Raw genomic sequence first — 23,030 nt, 5'->3', positions numbered from 1 at the left:
ATTCAACCCTAAAGGTTCCCCATTCACTGTCTAGTGACCACCTATTTTATGGACCAATAGACAAAGAAGGCATATTGGCACAAGTTTAAATCACCTCATCCCTGCATCTCACTACGCAGCTTATATTATTTACCATTGTATAACTCTGCCAAACGTGGTGGTGATGTTATGAACCATAACTGTGGGAACTCATATCTAGTATCTGGGGACCAGAGATTATTATGGCTATGGATCCTGGGAAACTGAACTCTGGGAAATAATAACAAAAATTCAATTTACACACACTAAAATCTGCCTTACTTACACTAAAATTCACCTTACTTACAACCAGGTAGCAATCTATTATGCAAAAAAATGATGAGCCCCACTTCAGGGCTACCTGTTTTCTTCTTTCTCAGTTGTTTTTTAGAGTACTATGTCTAGAGCTTTCATTTGCTCTTATTACTCCGTACCATATGCTATATTTTTCTATGTACAAGTAATAACACCTACCACTACCACTCTCTTTTGTCCACCTCTTGTAGAGGTAAAAACTAGGTCATTTTTTGTCTCTTCCCACTCCCCCTGCTCCTTCAGCATCTAGTACAGTGTTCTACACATAATTAGAACTTAATAAATGTTTGGAGTTGATCTTTTTACTAACCTTACTCAAGACTCACTGAGCCACAACGTGACTCTGATCCATAACTCTGATCTGACCAGTACAAGTGCTGGAGAAGACCCTTTGTTATTTCTGTACTGCTCACATAGCACACAGCTCCACAAAAATATACCCCATAACTAGGTACAGGGTTAGCTAAGAGTGCAGGGGTATTATGGGTGTATGTATGTGTGCATGTGTGCTAGGGGCTCAGGAGTGCCATAGGGATAAGGAACTATGATCTCATTAATATAGAAATTTCTTAAGTGAGGAAACCCTGTTCTACCAATTCATGTTGGGGACCTTCTCAGCAATTTAGTCCTAGGGATTGCCTAGATCTTAGAGATTTTAAGTAATTTACTCAGGGTCACACAGCCAGTATGTATAAGAAGTTAAATTTAAATCCGGGTGGTTGCCTTGTCTCCAATGCAATGGATGTTGCCATTGTCCATTGGTTGATCTATAATTTAAATTTCTTGGAGACTGGGCTGTATTATGATTTGCAGCCGTATGGCATCACAAGAAAAATACTGGTGTTAGATAGATGGGATTTTGTTTTTAGCAAGACAAGAGTATGATTTATTATTTAAGGGCAATGTGATTTTTTTGTCTTCAAAAACTAGAAATTCAGCCCAGCAAATCATCAGTGAATCTTAAAAGACAATTCTTTTCATATATATGGGCAAGTTATGATTTACATCAGGTTTACTGATTCTGAACAATTTGATTAATAGTCCAGACACTGTTTCATAACCTAAAGTAGATTTTGTTTCATAGTGTAGATTAGTTCTATAGTGTAGGAAGCATACCTGCTCTCAAAATCAAAGAAAATTAAACTGTCTGTTCCTTGTGAAATGTTTGTAGGAAAGTGAAAGGTCTGATGTTTTAAAAACTTATTTGTTTCTTGCTCTCCAAAGTCACAGAGTTCTTCTCTCCATGTAATTTGGTAAAGTTATGCCCAAGGATTGACAGGTTACGATTCCAAAGTATTTCTCTAGGAGGCAGGTGGCTCTGCCTCCTTGGCTTCAGTGCCTAGCAAAGTGTTCTGCCTGTAATAGGCACTTACTGGTTGAAGGAATGAGTGCTACCATTTTTGCCAAACCAAACTTTTACAAGACAGGAAAGGCAGAGATGTTACATTGTAACTTTAAAAAATAGTCATCCTAGTTCATTGAACAGTGAAGAAGATTAAGCATACCAATCAATCCGCATTTTAAAGCACCTATTATATTCTAGCACAATCTAGAACTTTTAAGAACCTACTATATTCTTGGCAACTATGCCCTGGGAATGCAAACGCACAGAATGAAAGAACCTTACCTTCAACAGTATAATGGAGGAGACAAGTACATACATGTGTATATGTACAGAATAGATCCATAAAAAAAACCAAATTCAAAGTAATCAAATACAAGGTGTTTGGAAGGAAAGGAGCTAGCTGTTGGGAGGATTAGGAAAGTTTCTTGTAGAAGGTGATTCCTAAACTGGGTATTGAAAGAAGAGAGAGATTCAATGAGTCAGTGGCCAGTGTAGTGCCACAAAGATTGGAGATGAAGACAGCCACTTTGATTAGATTACAAAGAGTGGAGGAGTATTATCCAGTAAGACTGGAAAGATGGTTGAGGCCAGATTGTGAAAGGCTTTAAAAGCTTAAAGAGAAGTTAATCCTAGAAGCAAAAGGGAGCCCCTGAACTTCATTGAGTAGAGTGGCATGCCAGTAAATACCACTTGTACGTACAGTGGAGAAAACTGTACTTTCTTCAGCCCATTTGAAATTGGTACGATCTTCTTGTATGTAAAATTATTTTGCTGATATCAATACTTAATTTAAAGAAATTTAGTTTGCACTATATATCCTAGTAATGTAAATTTAAATGGGAAAAAAAGATAAATGCGTATTAGTTGCTTTGGGAGTTCAACAATAAAATTTACAGAAACTGCAAACGTGGGCACAAGTATTTCTTAGCCTTGCAAACTGCACCTTAAAGTTTCTGCAGTTTTTCATAAAAGGCAGAAAAATTTGCTGTCTTAGAAAAGGGAAAAGCTGTGGTTATAAGGTTATGCAGCAGCGGATGAGAGGGAACATTTACAAATTCCACCTCTGTTTAAGCTTATTCCAACTTAAGGATAGCTAGAGGGTTCAAATATAGAATTTGCATGTGGGGGAGATAGTGCTTTTAAAAAATATTTTAATGAAATAATTTTAAATGTATCCTCATTTCTTACTTGACATATAGCAGGCATTTAATAAATATTGACAATTGGCTGACTATAATATATATTATAAACATATAATATATATTTATATATAATATAATAATATATATAATAGAAATATAATAATTATTTATTGACTATTGGTATGTTTTAATTAAGTTTTTTCGGCTATATTTTTTTCACCTCATATGGAGGCTTATAGTCATTCTTGTCTCAATGGAGAGATTGACTTTGTCTGTTCACCCCTAGGCTCAAATACTAGCTTCTGCAGGGGACTTTTCCAGACCCTTCCAGCTGCTAAATGCCTCAGATTATTTTTATCTACTCTCTCTGTATCTTCAATGTATTTAGTTATTTACCTATTGTTCTCCTATTATGGGAAGATCCTTTAAACAGATATATTTTTGCATTTCTTCGAATCCCAAGAAGTTGACATTGTGCCTAGAACTTAATAATTACTTAGTAAATAGTCATTGATTGACTGACTGACTGACTAACTAGTTAGGGATTTATAAGGAATGAAAAAGGAGACTGGAAGATTGAGAAGACTACTGGTACCTTGATTTTCAAACTATTCTTCAGTGGAATATCTATGACTTTCTAAGGAATGTAGAATGAGCAGCCATTCATATAGATTCACAATTTTGTAGCTAGAAGGAACTTTAAAGATTGGGGTTTGTGCTTTCACTTGATAGAAAAGGAAACTGGAGCACAAAAGTATTGTGATTTTGTTCAGAGAGCAAGTGGTGCAGACATAATATGAACCAAATCATCTGAATTCAGATCCTGCAATGGAAAGAAATTCCATAGAGGCAAAGTTAGTTTTGACATACGGAAAAGCTTCCTAACAATTAGAGCTCTCCAAAAAAGGAATGGGCTATCTTGGTGGAGAGTAAGTGCCTAGGAGGATTCTAGATGAGCATTTGTCACATATGATATACAAGGAGGTTTTGTCCAGCTACAGGCTGGACTCTATAGTCCCAGAGGTCCCTTCTAACTTTGGAGATACTATGAGTATAATTTTTCAAAAGTTTTATAATTCTTTATTTAGGAGACCTTTGTGCACCTGGAATTATAATAGAGGTTTGTGAAAAGCCAGAATTTTTTTCTTGATTTTTTTCTAGTTCTGAATAAATGTGAGGTATTAGGAGGAATAAATATAGAAACCCCATCTGCAAATTAAGATCAAGAGATTAGAAAGTTCATATATTATCATGGGGGTATACTCACATAAAACCTAACTTCCAAATAAGTTGTCATTGGCCACCCTTTCTTATATCTCAGTTTTATGACCCTTTATCCAATATTTTTTCCTTGAACTTCTTTGGCTCTCAGTTATCTCCAGGAGAAAATATAAAGTATTCTGGTATTTTAAAGTTCTTCATAATCTGGTCTTTTCCTATTTTTCCAGGGCTCTTAGATTGTATTCCTCTGCACTTTCATTATGATTCAGCTCTATAGACTAGTCAATTTTTTTCCTCATCCAGGACACTCCCATCTCTTAACTCCATGCTTCTGACCTGGTTCCTTAGTTTTACACTCTACCTTCTCAGTCTCTTATTCTCCCTGGCTTCCTTCAGGACAGAGTTCAAATGTCAACTTTTGAACAAGTGGCTTTTCCCAGTTCCTTTTCCCCATTTTGATCTCCAAGAAGCTGGAGCTTGCCCCTCTGATTTTAGGTCCCATTCATTGTGTCTATACCTAATTTATTTGTATATACCTAATTATTTACATGTTGTCTCCATTAAGATGTATACCCCTTGAGAGTAGAGACTTTTTACTTTTATTTCTTGATTTTGACTTGGAAAGGTGGGGAGAAGGTAGCAGAAATACTTGCTTTGGGGTTTCCTGCACTCAGTACAGAGAGAATAGCGATATTGCAAAGAATGGCCAGGATGAGGACATGGGAATCTAGTTGGACTGCCTTCTTCTACATCCCACCCATGTATGCTCTCTACAGTCCAGCTATTCCAGCCCCCTTGTTCACACACAACACTCAATTCCCCACCTCTATTATCTTAATATTGTCCATGCCTGGGACATATTCCCACCACATCTCACTTCCTAGAATCCCCAGTTTCATTCACTACCCATGTTAAGGGCTATCTTCTACATGAGGTCTTCCCTGGTGCCCCCCTAGCTCTGTTTCCCTGCCTCTGTTTGATTTGCATTTTCTCCTCTATTTGCATTTAAGCTGCTGAGGGAACAGAGACTTTACCATTTCTTTATGTCTCCAAATCTTCCTCTGGCCAGAACTTGGCACAAACATGATAGGTACTTAATAAATGTTTGTTGATTTTTCCTTAAAGTAGGGAGAGCTTCCTTTAGAGGTTTAAAAACGTGATATAGGAGATAAATTTCAGGCTGTATTTCTCTTACTTGCCGAGCTGAATTTTTACCTGATATTTTTATAATGTCATCTGTTGACCCCATGAAATTCCACTCTTTTATCCAATATCTGGATTGCAGCTGAGGGAAAATGTCAAAATTAATGCCTATTGTCCTTCTGGGAGCTCACAGATCCTGACAAACATTTGTCTTTCAAATGTTTATTTATAGGGAGGCTGCAACAATTTGTCACATATTTATAACTAGGAAAATTGAGTTGGTATCTGCTGAAAGGGTCAGAAAATGATTCTTAAGAGTGAAAAAGCCATAATATACAGGGAGGCTATAAAAATTCTTCCCAAATTTAAAAGTAGGAAAATTGACCCAAAAAGAATATGTGGTCAGGGCGAAAAGAGAATCTTGAGAGTTGCTTATAGTGTGTGGATACGTTGGCCCCCTAGGAGATTACCTATTTAGGGTCTGGATCTATGATTATATTAGAATATTGAGATCCTAGTTGCCAATAGACTGTTCTTTGTCATTCATTTTCAAAGAGGACCAATGACATCGTGGAGTGAAGTCTTGACTCTTGAGTAAGCTGGATTTAAGTGAGGCAGAGTTGCATAAATTCATCAACCTCACTCTCTCTTCCCAAGTCCAGAGCCAAGACAAAAGCTAGGATAAATGGTGAAGGCTCTAAATGCAGTGAATGACCTTGGTGTGTTTGACGTCTGACCAAGCTCTATGCACTCTACCAGGGCCTGCTTTAGTTGCCTTTGTGGCCTCTGGAACAAACTGTTTCTATCATCCTAATCCTCCTTGAGAGAAGTCTTCACTATTAATAGAATAATAAGCTATCAGAAGAAGAAATAATGAGACATTTGGAAGAATCCCCTACTTCTAAACAGAGAGGGAAGTATATTTTGTCATTTGTTATCTATGGCCGGGGTTAAACCCTGCAGTCTTAAAGGTAATACCAACAGTGAATAAGCTATTGCAGTCCATATTAGACATGTTGCAAAAAATAACCAAGAATAATGAAGAAAGTTAAAACAGAGTAAGCTTCAATCTGCATTCAAACTCTATCACGTCTTTCTTTGGAAGTAAATATTTTTCATCATAAGTCCTTTGGAATTGTCTTGGAACATTGAATTGCTAAGAATATCATTAGTCATTCATACATAATCGTACAATATTGCTGTTACTGTACACAGTGTTCTTCTGGTTCTACTAATTTCACTTTGCATCAGTTCATTTATTTACTGTTTTTTCTGAAATCATCTTGCTTGTCATTTCTTATAGCACTATAGTATGTTATCACAATCATATGCCACAACTTGCTCAGCCATCCCTCAATTGATGGACATCCCCTCAATTTCCAATTCTTTGCTACCACAAAATGAACTGTTATAAATATTTTTGTATATGTAGGTCCTTTTCCTTTGATCTCTTTGGGGTACAGACCTAGTGGTGGAATTTCTAGATTAAAGGGTATGGTATGCTTAGTTTTATAGTCCTTTGGGTACAGTTCCAAATTGTTCTCTAGAATGGTTGCAATACTTCACAACTCGACAGTACTTTAGTTTCACAATTTTGCATTTTTATATTTTTAAAAAATATAATTTTGTAATAACTTGGTTTTTAGAATTTCATAATTGTCCTACTTTTGATGTAAAATTGTGAATGTAACGCACAGAAAGAAATGCATACTGTGATCCCCTTGCTCTGCTTTTGCACTTCATGTATGTTAGAGTAAAAGTCCTATTTCTTCTGTGCTGGGCTGTATATTAAAAAAGGAGGCTGGTTAGGAGGGAAGCATGATGCCTGAGGGCAAGCACTGCTGGTAGTGAAGAGGGAGAAATGGACAAGTTTGGAGAAGAGCTCTTATAAAACATGTGGATTCCTTTTTTTCTCAGCTTGACATCTTTAAATACTTGAGCTCCTCATAATCTCAAGTAACTTTGGAACTAATAGATCAAAATGAACAATGATCAGATATGACAGTCTGAGGTTGGCTTGGAGGCTCGGAAATGATGATTGCGTGTTTTTGCTTTAATCACAGAGATACTAAATTATTTCAGCTGGGTAGTCTTTGCTTCTATATTTAGATTTAAACAGTATCTGAAGAGATTGTTAAAGAGCTGAAAAGTGGTGTCAAAAGCTGGGCAGGTTACTTGATTCCAATTTGTTTTCACAGTGTGAGGTTGTTAATAGACTAATAAGCTAGCAGAAGAAGAAGTAATGGTTTTATGAGTTAGGGATGCCATTAAAATTGCAAATGAACAACATGCCATATGCCTGAAAGCAGAGCTGAGGGAAAAATGCTAGATGCCTTACTTGTTTAGAAACACTAACAAGTGCAAAGGCTAATGATGAGGTAAGTTAATATCTTCTATATTACTATAATAAGCCTCTTCCTCACCTGACTTCGCTATTCTCCAGCATGGCCCTAGCAGGCAATGTGCATTATACCTGGATATAGTGTACAGTACATAGAGTATATTCAGTTAAAATTTTTCCTGTCCTTAAGAGTATGCATTTTACAGATTAGATTTGTTTCCAATAGACAAATCTAAGGAGAAATATTATTATGTTTGATGATCACATCAGTTACAGACTGATTACTGCAAATCCTGGAGATGGCTCTCTTTCAGCAGGTAGGACATCTCATGGTACAACTGTGTTCAAATTCATCTCCCCTTCTCTTTTCCCCTCCCCCAATAATTTTCTCTGTGTGCAGAGGTATAACAAGAACGGATCGTAATTCATGGGCTGTCCAAGCAGTAAACTAAGATTAATGAGAATTAAATCCCTGACTGATTCTGGAAGTTGGGGGTGGGGGGCAGGGTAGGGGCAGGGGGAATTGCCCTTTGCTAAAAATGGAAGAATATTTTACTCTAATCATTAACACAGCCCACTGAAGGGGGAGAAGGAGGGAAAGAAAAGGTTATTAAAAGGAAATTTAAGCCTAAAACAAATCTGGTTGACATTTGTGCTATTACCCTGAAGGAGAGTACCAGCAGCCTTGTACTTGATGGAGGAAGAAGAGTGGTTAAAGGTAGTTAAGAAAAAGAGGAGAAGGAGAAAGAGGAAGAAAAGAACCATATTAGTAGTGATTTGGAAAATAAATGGCCTTTTAAAAATGTCTTTAGAAGAGGAAAAAATTGGGGAAGTATTATGCTTAAAGAAGCTTTCTCAGCTTTGCTCTTTAGATTAGTTGGAAGGAAAAGTAAGTACCTGAAAGTCAAGATTTGTATGATATGACGCCAAGGGTTTTTAAAGGAGTTTGATCGTAAACATGAGGAACTGTTGGCAATTATAGATAACATGAAAAATACCACTGTCTGTTCTGCTCTCATCCATTTCAGAAACACATCATGTCCCAGAGGCTGAGGAAGAATGCAGCATCAATGATTGAAAACGATAGCATTAATTTAGGGTGAAACATAGTTGGCTGGGGATGGGGGGTAGAGGAGAGAAAAAAATTAGCAACAGAGGCAAGGGTTGGTGGTATCTGAGCTATTTAAGCAATGGAATAACTTTATCCTACTTAGCTTTACAAGTTGAGCTACAGTGGCAAAAGCTCACTGGATCGGAGTCAGACTACTTCTGTCACTATCTCTGTGATTTTGAGCAAGACTCTCAGGGTCTCAGTTTTCCCATCTTTGCACTGAGGAAGTTGGCCTCCAACTTCCCTGTCCCTTCTTCTAATTCAACATCAATCCTGCATTCATGGAAACTCATGAATGTTTTCCCCAGCTTCCATAGCATTGTGTGTATCTATACATGGATCGTAGAATATATATTCACTGTCCAAGGCTGCAGCCTTTTATTAGAATAATAGTTACAGAATTCATTGGTTGTGGTTCTGTTTCCACTTATGTTCAGTGATCATTGTTTTATGTAAACATTGTTTGCTTGCTTGGACTAGGCTCTTAGGACCTAGGTAAAAGACATATATTTTTTTTAATTTTATTTTGTTTTATTTTATTTTGTATATCATACCAGAGACCCAGACTTGGCCAACAAACAAAAGAGGAAAAGTTTTATTTAAACTAACCAATTATCAATGTTGACAGTAGAAATGTAAATAGCACCCTAAATTCTAAATTTATTAATTGTCTTCCCTGCTGTGGAGAACAATATTTTCAGCAAGAACCAAAATAAACCACAAGTTTTCTCAGCTCAGCTTCTCTTTACTCACCTTCCATGTTGTGCAAGAAAGTAAATAAGTGACATCGGCATTCATTGTCTTGTCCAAAAAAAAATTATTAATTGCCTGGCATAAATGGTTACCAGGTAGATTTTGCCTTTCATTCACAGATAGTAGGAAATTAAGTTTACCAAAGTGTGGAGAAAATGTTTTAAAACACCATAGAAAATCGTAGATGGTTATATATGTGTCTTGGTTCAGTTCAACAAATCTATGGTGTACTCTGCTAAGCACTCAAGGAAATATAAACATAAGTATGACAAGGTCTCTGCCCATAAGGAGCCTAACATTTAATAAGGAAATAGATCATGTACGTAAATAACCCTACTACAAAGCAGAGCATGATAAATGCACAATACAAATACAAAGTGTTTTGCCTCCCCACCTTCCCAGTTTCTAGAAACCCTCCCCTATCATTTATTACCACAGTGTACTCCTCCTGCCAAAAGGATTCCTCTTATTGAGTCACAAGGACTTTGCAGGGTAAGTTTAAAGTTAAATAACTCTGTGGGTGTCTTTGTTTGGAGCGAGAGACTAAGTACAGCTTACCAATCATATTTGGAAACATAAAAGCAAAGAGTATTAGCATGATTCTCCATTTAACAAGCATTAAGGACCTGCTGTTTTACAGGGCACAATGCTATGCATTGGAGATAAAGACAAGCTATGTCTTGATCCTCAAAGGAACTTGCCTTATACTGATAGGGAGTGGAACAGATAAGTCTAATCACTAAGTAGAACTTGTGAGCTAAGGCAGAGGCCCTGTAAGCCCCAAACTCACTGGCACTTGAATGATCAGAACCCTCTAGCCCTTAGCAACACTTCTTGGAAGTTTTCTCTACCCTGCTTGGACTAGGTTCTGCAATAAGAGTGGGCCCATGCAATGCCTTTCAGGTTAAAGCAGGTGCTTTCCCCCCTCTTCCTACATGGGAAAGTGTAGAAGTCTGCAGTATAGGGGTATCTCTGTGGGTCTTGGGTGTCTTAGAGCTCATATGTACCCCCACCTACCTCCCCAAGCTTAAGAGGGAGAAAAACAGGTTAATTGTTAACTGCAGTACAACCTGGCAAATATTTTCTCCTGTCCTTGAAAAGCAGGATTCCATCTCTTTCCCTCAAGCTGCACAAATTGGATCAATATTGATGGTCATTAAGATTTAGAAAGCTGAAGTAAAAATGAAACAAATCAAAATCTTTCCCAACCCCTGAGTAATGAGGAATATTTGCTAGTTTAATGTTCCCTTCCATATGCACTAGGGTATTTTAATTCTTTTTCTTAAAAGATTATATTCTAGGCCCCGTTTGTCCATTTTTATTGCCTATACTTATGGACAAACTCTATAGATTGTCTCTGACGATGGGGAACACCTATCCTTCATCCACTTGGTCTTTTCCATACAGAGGAACAAGCCAAATTCTTTTGAGTGGTTACAGACTTTTTTTAGAGACTCAAACATTCCAACACATGATGCAATCAGCAAAATATGATCTATAAATGGGAGCATCCAGAGTACCTTATCCGATGAGATAATATTTGTAAAGCACTTAACATAGTGCTTGGGACATAGTAAGAACTTTATAAATGTGTATTCCCTTTCCCTTCTCCCCTTCATCTTCTATACAGAAACCTTCTTCAGCCAGAATCCATCTTGGATCTCCTCTATCACAGTGGTGAACACTTTTGGAAAAGAACATATATCTTTTTATTTTCTGCTTTACTTGCTTGTGATTAGAAGATTGTTGAATAGTGTTATTTCTTCTAAGTCTTTTAAGGAATGTTAAATGATTTTGATATATGGATTAGAGCCACTTTGTTGACAAAGATCCTTTAAGGGGGTATTTTGCTTTACCGAATAAAATGTTTTTTCTTTGCCTTATCTTCCTCCAGGTCAAGCCCATTAAACCCTGGATCTCCCCCAAGTCTCTGACCTGAATTCTCTGCTCTTTTCCTTTTGTATTCTCTCACTTGGTGATTTTATCAAACTCCATGAGTTCAATTTTCATCATTATGAAGATGTTTCCAAAATATGTGTATACTCATGCAGAGAAACATATGTATATAATATATACATGCACACATATGTATAAACATACACATATATGTATGTATGCGTATAAACCCAATCTTAGTCACTTTCCTGAATTACAGTCTCACATCATCCTCTACCTTATAAACATCTTGAGCTGGATTCCCTGTAGGTATCTCAAACTGTACATATCCAAAATGGAACTCATTTTCTTTAGACTCAAACTGCCCCTTTCTACAACTTTACTCTGTTGTATTCCCAACTTTAATGTTATCCTTGACTCCTCATTGTCACTCATCCCATATATCCGATTAATTGCCAAGTCTTGTCATCTCTAACTTTGCGGTACCTCTAGCTTCCAATCGTATGTTGTTACTGTGTACAATATTTGCCTGATTCTGCTCATTTCATTTTGCATGAGTTCCTGTAAACCTTTCCAGATTTTTCTGGTCATCTCGCTTGACATTTCGTACAGCACAATAGTGTTCCATTACATTCACATACCACAACTTGTTCAGCCATTCCCCAATTGATGGGGATCCCCTCAATTTCCAATTCTTCACTACCACAAAAAGTGCTGCTATAAACATTTCTGCACTTGTAGGTCCTTTTCCTTTTTTAAATGATCTCTGTGAGACACAGACCTAATAAGTGGTATTGCTGGATCAAAGGGTGTAGACAGTTTGATTGACCCTTGGGCATAGTTCCAAATTTCTCTCCAGAGTGGTTGTATACATTCACAACTCCAGTACTCAACTTAAATCCTACTTATTGCAGGAGACCTTTCCTGATTCCCCCAGCTGCTTTGTGCTTTCCCCTTCCATATTGCCTTCTAGATGCTCTCTAAGTAAATGTTTACTAAATGCTTGTTACCTGTTCTGATCTACTAACATTAGCTGAAAATAGCTAACGTTTGTTTTGCACTTTAAAATCTTCATTTTATAGATGAGAAGACAGAGGTTGTGACTTTGCTATTCAAGTCTGAGGCAGGATCGAAACTCTCATTTTCTTGACTCCCAAGTTCTGTGCTCTATATGTTAACTAACTGCTTCCTAATCTAGGATTAGTGAGCCTACTGGCCCCTTACATATCCTAAAGCCTGCTCATTCCTATTAATAATCTTGATTTATATAACTGAAAAAAGGATTTTATGTCAGTTGGAGAGTAGGTATATTCGTTGATCATTAACAATGTTTTTGCAGATGCTTTTTTTGGTGGGGTGGGTCTTCATAAGATCTGAGATTTCTTGCCTGCCCTCCCTCCCCACACACACACTTTGAGCATTATCTCTTTCAGACACCTTGCATATTGATCCCTCACAGCAGTGTCTCCTGCAGCAGCTTCTGTCTATATTTGGTTCAGTTCAGCTGCTTAAGCATGTCTCTGACAGTGATGTTAAGGGTCTAGATTTTTCCCAGTCCTTGATGATGAAACCATTTTGATACAGTAATTTTTATAGCTCTTTTCCATTTTTCCTCCATTTGTTGTTCTTTGGTTTTTGTCTTTAAATACCCTTAGAATGACTTAGCTTCATTGGATCTTTTGCTAAACTTTCTTTATACTGGTTTTAGTCTCTGCTGATTCTCTCTGCCTTGAGAGGATGCTCTCCTAAAAAACATGAGTGTGTGGGTGTGCACACGTGCGCACACACACACACACACAGAGTAATTTTGGGAAGAGAGGAACAAGTGGCAATAAGGGAAAAGACAAGACTTCATTTGAAGGTGATACTTGAGCTGAGCCTTGAAAGGATCTCAGGTTTGCAAGAGGTAGAAGTTAGGAAGAAGAGCATGGAATGAAGCGTAAGACCCTTCCTATCCAAGTATTTCCATAGTGACTATATTATTTTTTTTTCTTTTTTTTTCTTTGAGACACCTGGAATCATTTGTTTCTCCCTTAGTGTGTGTTAAGTACCATTTCATAAGCTCCAGTAATAGATATTTGCCTTTGGGCAAAGGAGAAATGAAAATGTATCCGCATATTATGAGATTATTGGCAAACTTCACACATATTAGAAAGCTGTTTTTGAGATAGGTTCATTTCCCCCTTTCTATTTGGGTAACCTCCTCCAAAGCCCTGCTGAAAAGCCTCTTTGTGGCCTGGAGGTGATTCAAAATGATCACACCTCCTGCCATACTGGAAAGCTTAAAAAAATACAGTCCCCGGGGAATGTGTGTTTATCTTGGAAGTATCAGCTTAGCCAAATTAGGGGAAAATTCCTCACCAAAATATTAAATAGCAAGTGATCATTTTTTTTAGGTTACAGTCTATAGGAATAGCAGAATAGGGCCACTGGATGGAATACTAACTCCTTGAAATATTGAAGTGTTTAGGTTAAAAGAAGTTATAATGCCCTGTTTTCACCCAGCTGTGGTTCCTTCTCATCAATCTTTATAATAGACTTTGAAGATGTAGTCCATTTAAGGTAATTTGCTTTGCAAGTTTACTCATTACTCCTAGGCAACTTAAGTATTCAGGGTTGCTTCCCTGGCTTTGGTTTTCTCATTCTTTAAAAACTGGAACTATTTACTTTTTGTTACAAGTGGAACCATAATGATTGAGTTGCATCATCAGATTGGAGGATTTTGAGGTTCCTGTCTTTCAGTTGCTAGCTAGTCAGAGTATGGTCCCCTCACCTGGTGTCACCAGAACACTCTGTATGTACTTTGTCCATAATTCACATTTGTGAATAAGTAAATGCAGAATGTCACAGGCAGTTAGGTGGTACAATCGATAGAATGCCTCCTCTGAAGTCAGGAAGACTCGTCTTCCTGAGCTCAAATTTGGCCTCACTTACTTGCTGTGTGACCTTGGTCTAGTCACTTAATCCTGTCTGCCTTAGTTTCCTCATCTATAAAATGATCTGGAGAAGGAAATGGCAAACCACTCCAGTATCCCTGCCAACAAAACCCCAAAGGAGGTCACAAAGACACAACTGAAATGACTGAAGAAAGAAAATGCAGGATATGTTTAAAATAAATATGGAGCAGTTAGGAGGAAGGTACCAGAAAGAGGAGAAATCAGGAAAGATCTGTTGAAGGAAGTAGCAATTGAGCCTTGAAGGGAGCTTGATGCTCTCGACGTGAAGTTAGGTGGTGGTGGAGGCATTCCAGGTGTGAGAGACAAGGTGCAGAGGTAGTAGATGGGAAGTTGTAAATAGGCAAGAGCAAATGGGCATATTCTGGTAGAGAGAGGGGTGATAATAATGTAATTGGCCTAGAAATTTGGTCTGAAACCAGATTGTGAAGGACTTTAAATTCCAAACAGAGTAATTTATCCTGGAAATGAGGTGATAAAGGAGAAGGTGTGACTGGTTATATTCACTTATACTATGGGAATATCATTTTGACAACTGTGTGGAAGACAGATTAAAAATGAGAAACACTGAATTCAGGGAGATCCATGCTGCAGTAGTTTATAAGGAAAGTGTTAAAGGTCTCACTCAAGCTGATTGTGGTAGGAGCAGAAAGAAGAGGACAGAAGGGAGAGAAGTTGAGATAGAATCAATAAGACTTGGCAACAGATGGTGTGTGGGAAAGAGTAGAAGTGATGAATTGAGAGTGACTTCAAGGTTGTAAACCTGATAATGAAAGGGTTGAGATTTTGAAGGGAAGAAGGTGAGGCCAGAGCATGAGAAACCAGTGGCACTGGACTGACTACTGGTGTTGTCCTTAACAAAAATAGGGAAGTTGGGAGGGAAGGGTAGGTTTAGAACTAGAGGTAATAGAGTTCAGTTTGGAACATGCTGAGTTTGAGATACCTATGGGATATCTAGGTAGAGACACTTTGTTTTTGCTTCATTAATATAAATTTTGATACAGTTGGCATTCAGAAAAAGGTGATTTGACATTTTAAATATTTCAGCACCACTTGTGTTTACATAAAAGCGTTTACATAAAAGATCTTTAATGATTAGTTAATGCTGATGTAGATCAGATATAAGTAAAATAGCAAGTCCAGCCACATCTGTAGCTTTATTCATTTGTAAGGTAAAAGTACAATTCTACAGATGAATTATTATTATTATTTTTATTATTAACTCTCAAAATATTGTAATATTAACTGTTATATTAAATCTTCATATTTACAGCTAAATCTTTAATTCACAAGTCATATAGCCTTAGGAAAACTACACTGTATACTTATAAGAAAATGAGAATGGAAAATGGAAATAATATCTTAGTATTTTTATGAAAAGAGTGTTGCCCTCCTGAATTCCCGGAGCAAGTATGAGAATCATATCTTGAGAACCACTGCTCCATGAGGTAGTTGATATGATGAAATGAATGAAAGGACATAGAGATAAGAAAAGGCCCAGGACAGAGTGTTGGGGAATGTCTATGCAGAGATGGTGGATGGAAAGGAAACAAAGAAGAATATATCAATTAGAAACTGAACCAGAAAAAAAAAAATATGGGAAAAGACTATCCAGAAGGAGGGAGTATTTAACAGCATTAAATGCTATGGAGATCAAGAAGGATGAGGACCAAGGAAAGTCCTTTGATTTTAACAATAAAGAGTTCATTTGTGACAGTGGAGAGAATGGTTGCAGTCCAGTGGCTAGTACAAAAACCAGACTGTAAAAGATTGAGACTTGAAGGAAGGTGAATAAGTGGAGACGTAAGTAGATAGGTAGTTTTTTTCTAGGAGTTAGGCGATGAAAGGAAGGAGACGTATACAGTGATAGACTGAGGAGATTGTAGAGTCAGGTGAAGATTTTAAAATCCATCAACAAGTAATTACTAAGCTCCCTTTTTATGTGCCAGGCACTGAGGATACAGATACAATGAATGGGAAACAATCCCACCTTGTTGGGAGCTTACATTCTAATGGAGGAAGAGAAATAGGGAATAGCATTGAGGTGATCTGAAGTATGGAATTATAGAGGAGAGAGGAGAAATCAAGGTTATGTATTGTATTTTCACTTTTTTTGTGGTAAAATATGAGATACGGTCTTTTATTGCATATTGAGGTGGGGGAGGGAAAGGTGACATACATACATTTAATTGATGAGTCAGCAAGTAAGCAGTTACACTATACTGGCACTGGCTTTGGAAGTTAAAACAATCAACACTGAGCTTATATTCTAATGAGAGAGACAGCAAGTATATATGAAAAGATATGTGGCATAAATATAAAGTTAATATACACAAAGAAAATAAACGCTAAGTAGTTTGGGAGAGAAGGAACAGTAACGTAGGGCTCAGTTGAGGTTGGATTACATAAATTTGAAGTGAACCTAGTCAATTCCCTGTAGCTTGGGAGAAGGCAGATGGCTCATGGAGTAATCTAGGTTTGGGTTTATAAAAGGATGAGCTGTGATAGGACAATGGGGCAAGGGATTCAATTCTCCAGGAGAGTATAAGGTTTAACTAGTAATTAAAAGGTTGAGATTTTGAAGAGAAGAAAGTAAGCCTCTGGGCTTGAGAAACCAGTGTGTTCTGTGAGGCTGGATATGGGCTTACAAGGAGAGAAGCACAGGGAGTGATGGAAGGACAGAAGGCTATGGTCTTGCTGTTTAAAACAACCACCACCACCACCTATGGTGAATCCTTTAGAATTTACCTTTTGCCATGTTTTGCTGTTTACATATCACATTTGCACCTCTGATATTATCCAGGAAATGCCTGGATAATAGTAAACCATCAGTATCCAACACACTGTGTTGGGGGTGGAAGCTCAATTCCATGTGGACAGTCTCGGGTGGATAAAGGTGGGAACTTCTAAATCTTAGAGTTCTCATGAGGCCCCCCAGAAAACAGCAGGGAATTGAGGATTGAGACCGAGCAATGTCGTGTATTTCCGCCTCTTCCCGTGAGAAACGTGATGGGAGGAGCATCCCCCTCGAGACTGTCCCGGATCTGGGCACACCTATTGTTATCTAACAGGCACGGTATTCAGGTGCAAACTATGCAGCCGGAGAGCTTAATTAGGATCAGGAAAGCCTGAAGGCACTCTTAAGCTCGGGAGGGGTCCTTACAGGACAGAAGGCTCCGTTTTTCCTCTCTTCGCTCTCCCCTCCCCCTCTCTCCCCACTTACACTTCTACTTCCAATCTCTTATTGTAAGATCTTTGCCTCCTTGGGAGATTTCTCTCTCCCTCCTAAGGAAGAGCTCCCCCTGCACATGTAACCAGGACCCTGAATAAAGCCTAACCCTTGTTCGACTCTGGAAAGTCTCTTCTCTCATACGTTTATCCGGTTTGGCCAACCGAAGACCTGCGATACAGGTAAGGTAAGACTCGGGTAGCCCTCAGGCCTCTAGGCCTGGCAATACTGAAAGCTAAACTGAACTAAGATCTTTCTAGGATCAAGGGCAGAAGAAGGAGGGAGGGGAAGAGGTAGATATAGGTGACATCTGATTTCCCTAATTCCTGAATATAGTAACCGCAAATGAATCTTCAATGAACATCAACGATTCAGCTTAATTATTCATTTTGTTGAGGGCCCACTATGGGTAGAAGATGGCAATAGACAGTGGAGGACATCACAAAAATAAATAAGATATAATTTCCTACAGTGAAGGAGCTTATAGTCTAGTCGGGGGAGATAAGACAGGTACATTAACTAAAACAAAGTAGAAAATAATACATGCATAAGTAAAGTAAGTACAAACAAAATCCTGTGGGAGGTTTGAAGAAGGAAAGATCATTTATGTGGATCTTGTTAATAGAGGTCAAGAAAGGCTTTATGGAAGTTGCATTTGAGGTAGATCTTGAAGAAATGGCATACTAATACAATTCTAGATCTGACATAAAGCAAATATTGTTACACCTACCTCTAATCTTAAAGGCAGCTGGGTGGCATAGTACATAGATCACTGGATTTGGAATCAAGAAGACTATCTTCATGAGTTCAAATCTGGCCTCAGACACTTACTAGCTGGTGATTTGAGAAGAATCCCTTCACTTTTTTTTACTTCAGTTCCTCATCTGTAAAGCTGGAGAAGGAAATGGAAAACTGCTATGCCAAGCAAACCCTCAAAATGGGGCCGCAAAGAATTGGACACAATTGAAACTACTCAACAAGAGCCACCACCTCTAATCTCACCATAGGGTTTATTAATAGCATACAAACTAATGTTGAATAACACAAGAAAACATATTCCTACCTTCCCAGATCCCTTGGGTCCCAATTTTGCTCTGGCATATTGTAATCCACACTGCAACCCAGACTATCAGAATTAAAGTTGATAAGGTCTGATACTCAGGCAAAGGAAGGACTGAGTCTTTTGTAAATGCACTGTAGGATAGGCAGACCACAGATACCTTCAATATGCCAATAATTAGTAGTTCACCTCTCTCCATTCATACACATATGTTCATACTGTCGTTCAGTTGCTCAGTCATGTCTGACTGTTTTGACAAAGGTATTGGAGTGGTCTTCAGTGATATGTTTATATACATACATGCAACACAGGTTGATAGAATTCCTTTGGTTCCAGAGGTTGTCTTATGAACTCATCAGTTGTTCTAGATATTTCTACGTGTCTCCACTCCCTTTGGGGGAAGGGAACCTCATTTATTCTGACAGTATCTGATAGGTAGGATTTCCACTAGAAATTGGAGAAAAAATCTTTTAGATTGTGTGTGTTCCTACTTGCTTGAAAAGTAGAGAGGAACTAGAGGAAGTCATGTTCCCTGCCATGAAATCTGAATCCTCTGCAAATATATTATCTCATTTCATCTAGGTCCTTACAGTAACAATAATAATAGCTAATAATAACTAGCATTCAAATAGTGCTTTTAAGGTTTGTAGTTTTCTTTGCAAATACTATCTCACTTTATCCTCACAACAATCCTGTCGGATAAGTGGTATTATCATTCCCATTTCACAAAGAAGACACAACTAGTTAAGTGTCTGAGGTAGGATTTGAACTTGGGGCTTTCTGCCTCCTAAGTCCAGTGTTCTATCTATCTACTATGTCATTTACCTACCCCCTAGTAAAACAGTCTCTTGCCTAATTGATTCTATCATATTTTCCACAACGGCTATTCCAGACTTCTCCTGTCATGCAGTTTTCCACACCACCCTTTTCTTCCCTCTCCTTTGCATCAAAGACCTTGGCCCATATTTCACTGAGACAATAGAAGTCATTGGCTGGCAGCTCTCTCTTTCTTCTCTTCTCAGAGAGGAGCAAAACTACTTAACAATTCCCCTCCCTGTCCAGTCCCCTCAATAGACTGAAAGTCCTTTAAGGAAAAGGAGCATTTCAGTTTTGTCTTTTGTACCCAGCATGTAGTATATCATGCTAATGCCTGGCACATAGTAGGCTCTTAATAAATGCTTGTTGCATTGGAAAAGGCAGCAGAAAAGAGGAAAGGACTCTGTAGATAGAAAGTAGGGGAATAGGAAAACCAATGAATAGCCACAATGTAAAAGGAAAGGTTGGGAGTTGAGGCTAATGTTCCTTCTTTAAAATATAGCAGGAAGGGAATAGTCAATAAAATAAGTTAAAAAAGGCAGATGGGGCACAATTTCTTTCCGGTGAAACAATGATTGTCCTTTGCTGCTCTCTCAGAGCTGCTAGGGTTAGGTATTTGTATATACTAGATCTTAAATTTTTGTTCCAGATTAGTAAAGACAAGATTTACACTGGAAATAACATTAAAAGGGCACTTTGATTTTTCTTCATTTCAACTATTGCAAGCTTCTGATTCGTCTTGTCCTTCTGTCTCTCTGACAGGATCTATTTATAACAAACCAAAAAAAATCCATAAATTAAGATCCAGAAGCAAATTCTGTGCCTAAATTATACAGACTAGGGCATTAAGGTATGCATTTGCAAACTGTCAGTGTTGTCTTTCAGTACAATCTAGGGGTATAACTGAAGCTTTTTTTTCTCTTCAATTCGTTAAACATTTATTAAGCATCTACTATGCTGGGCACTCTGCTGAGCAATGAGATACAAATAAGAAAAGGAAAAGAGAATTGAATTTTTAATAAAGACTATACTAAACCGTTAGCAATTAAACACTTATTGGAGAATGATGAAATAGACCCTAATAGCTCTCTTGAACTATAATCCTTTGTCCACATTGCTGTTCCACTATGTGAGGGATAAAAAGCCTGAGGGACATAGTTTCTGGGTAATTGATAATCAGTTAATTAATTAGGCTGGCAGGTAATCGATAAATCAAGGTCAGTGGTTCTCTGGGTAAAAAAGACTCAGGACTTGAATATTTAAATAACTTTGGAAATCAACTCTGATTGGTTAATAGAGAATGAATGTTATAATGAGAGGTGGGGCTTTTCTAATGAGGGGCTGGGAACTGACTTTTGATCGTCTGTGCTCTTGGACAAAGAAACTCATGTCCACTCAGACCATTTAAGTTAATCACAGTGGGCCTGAATTCACATGGATTACATTCACTTTACTCTTTAATCAGAAGTAAGCACTCTCAGTTGGGTGGGGGTCCTGCCATTCAGCTGAGGAGAATGTCTCATAGTCAGCCTTATATGTGTGCATGCACACACGCTGTTGCACACACACACACACACACACACACACACACACACACGCGCGTGCGCGTATATATTTTACAATTTATTTTTGAGGAAGCCCCATCAGTTGAATTCAGGGAAGTCCTCATATAAGGGTAGTAAATGAGTTAAGCTTGGAAAGAAACTAAAAATTCTAGGAAACAAAGATGAAGAGGAAATTGTTACAGGAATGGGGGACAGCCTCTGCAAAGTCATATAATTGGAGATGAAATACTATGTGTGAGGGCCCATGAGAAGGCCAGTCTTTCTGGACTTCAGAGTTTGTGAAGGCGAGTAATGTGTAATAAGCTTGGAAAGATAGGTTAGACATAACCAGAAGAGTCTGTATTGAATCCTAGAGCTAGCAGAGAGCCATTGGAGTTTATCGAATAGAGGAGTGACATGGTCATACCTGGATTTGAAGAAAATCACCTTGAGTTTGTGGAGGATGGAGGGGGGAGTGCAGCCAATTAATAAACTCTTTCAATAGTCTGAGTAAGAGATGATAAAGACCCGAACTGGGCTGTTAGGACAGATACTGTGGAGGTGAAATTGAAAAATTTACTAACTGTGTTTAGTGTTTAGTAAAGGGAGATGGAAGAGACAAAGAGCACTCTCATATTGTGATTCTGGGTGAATGGAAGGTTGTGGAAGACACTTCTCCTAGGAGGACCTTCATTTCTTTCCTCTTCTGTAAAAAGTATTTGAGGAAGGACTAGATCTCCAAGGTCCCTTTCAGTTCTAAATGTGTGCAAGAAACTGCTAAGCCCAGGAGAGGGGAAAAAGGCGAAGAGAAAGGGAAGGTTCTCGTACCACCAGGTGTTTGCTGGTAGCTGTGGATATATGCTACTTAATTTATCCAGTTGAAAAAAATGACACGAAGGTTTTTGGCTGAAAAAGGAAGCAAACCCAGACATGTTAAATATTTTTGTTAAGCTGTGAATCAGTGGAAACTATTCTATACATGGATGCAGTCTGCTCCCCTGACTGATGCTAATTTCATATTTTTGAAGCACACGCAGAAGAAATATTAAGCAACACTGATCAAATAACAATACCCAGAGGTTTGGGTAGGTAATTGTAAACTTCGAGAGCAAAACTGTGGAAGAGTGTCCAGCAAATGGCAGTGTTTGTTAGCTACTTCAAAGGATATCTCCCATTCAATCTTATCAAGTTTTTTTCTTTTTTCTTTGCAAAATAAAGGTATATGTAGATGGGCATTTCTGTGCCACCCATCATATACATCTTTATTTTTTTAAAAGTTTTATTGACATATTTTACTTTGTGTTCTTATTCATTTATATTCTGAGGATTTCAATGATGCAAAGAACTACTTGGTGTGGAAATTCCCTCCACTAATGCAGCTCAGCAAGTTATCTATCGCTTAACATTTCAGAAAGTTATCTGGGGCAGTTTGAGGCTAAATGCTACTATGTACCAGTTCAGGATTTGAATCCAGATCTTCTTAACTTTTAAATACAGTTCTTTTTCCAGTATTGGCAAATGACAGCTGGAGGGCCTAATCTGACTCTCTGCCTGTTTTTGTACGGTCCATGACACTACTTTTCATGCTGAAGTTATTTTCATATATGCTCCTCTTCATGGAATTCTCCCTTAAAACATGAAAACAGGAAAAATCCTACTAACCAAACAACAACAAAGTATGCAGCCTTTGCTCCTGTAGTGTCTCCTCTCCTTTCTACCAAGAGGAGGAAAGTGTGTTTCATTCCCTATTCTGGACCAAGACTGGCTTTTGAATATTCTCTTCATTTTATTTTTGCTGTCATCATGTGCCTTGTTTTCCTGGCTCTTTATGATTTAGGCATTTTAACCTTACTACTTTTCTTTGGAATTATTTCCTAATGTGTGATCGTATTCTGTTACACTAATATTACTCCATTTATTTAGCTGGCTCCCTGTAGATATTTATTTACAGTATATGAACAAATGATTTTCAAAGAAGAAGTGCAAATTATCAGCAGCCATATGAAATACTAGTAAAATTACAAAAAATAATAATTAAAACAATTCTGAAGTTTCAAGCTTCAATTCCACTCTGCCCCTGTAAAACTAGTGAAAAATGCCAAAAGATGGAAGTAGTCAATTTTGGAGGGACTGTGGCAAGAT

General features: G+C 37.9%; 1 protein-coding gene across 4 annotated transcripts in view; it reads left to right on the top strand.

Annotated features, from left to right (window-relative positions):
- The window catches only part of STXBP6 (syntaxin binding protein 6), a 351,813-nt gene that overhangs the window by 168,142 nt on the left and 160,641 nt on the right, over positions 1 to 23,030 (top strand). The gene's annotated exons all lie outside the window — the stretch shown is intronic.

The sequence above is a fragment of the Notamacropus eugenii genome, chromosome 7 (assembly GCF_028372415.1).
Source record: "Notamacropus eugenii isolate mMacEug1 chromosome 7, mMacEug1.pri_v2, whole genome shotgun sequence".
NCBI lineage: Eukaryota > Metazoa > Chordata > Mammalia > Diprotodontia > Macropodidae > Notamacropus > Notamacropus eugenii.
Note: the sequence above shows the minus strand (reverse complement) of the source record. Positions and strands in the feature narration are given on the sequence as shown.